We start from the raw sequence: 467 nt of genomic DNA on the forward strand, positions 1-467 counted from the left end.
CACCCCGCGCACCCCTTCCCCGCTGCCAGGCCCAGCCCTGGCGGCCGCTGCCCCCACCCCCGGTGCCGCCCAGCCCCGCGCTCTGCGCCTCGGAAAGCGGGGTGTCCTTTGCTCCCCTTCATCCCCTTGGCAACCTCCGGATGCCCCCCCGCGCCCCATTTCTTTCATTTCGCCCCCTGCGCCCCTCGGCGTTTTCAGATCCTACGCCTTTGCCTGCCCAGTCTGGACCAGATGGGCCGTGCTCGCCTCTAGTCGCCCAGGACGCCCCCATTTCCACCTCTAGACACCCCTTGGCGCCCCCACTTTCTACCTCTAGATGCCTCTTGGTGCCTTTTGGTTACCGCGCGCCACTGGTTTGCTCCATCCCCTCCTTTCTCACCCCTGCTCTTCTGTCCACGCCGGGCTTTGTCCTGTCCATTCCCACCGGATATGCCCCAACCTCCCTCCCCATCCTCACAGTCCCTTGG

Source organism: Dipodomys ordii, unplaced genomic scaffold (genome assembly GCF_000151885.1).
Source record: "Dipodomys ordii isolate 6190 unplaced genomic scaffold, Dord_2.0 Scaffold40, whole genome shotgun sequence".
NCBI classification, from domain to species: domain Eukaryota; kingdom Metazoa; phylum Chordata; class Mammalia; order Rodentia; family Heteromyidae; genus Dipodomys; species Dipodomys ordii.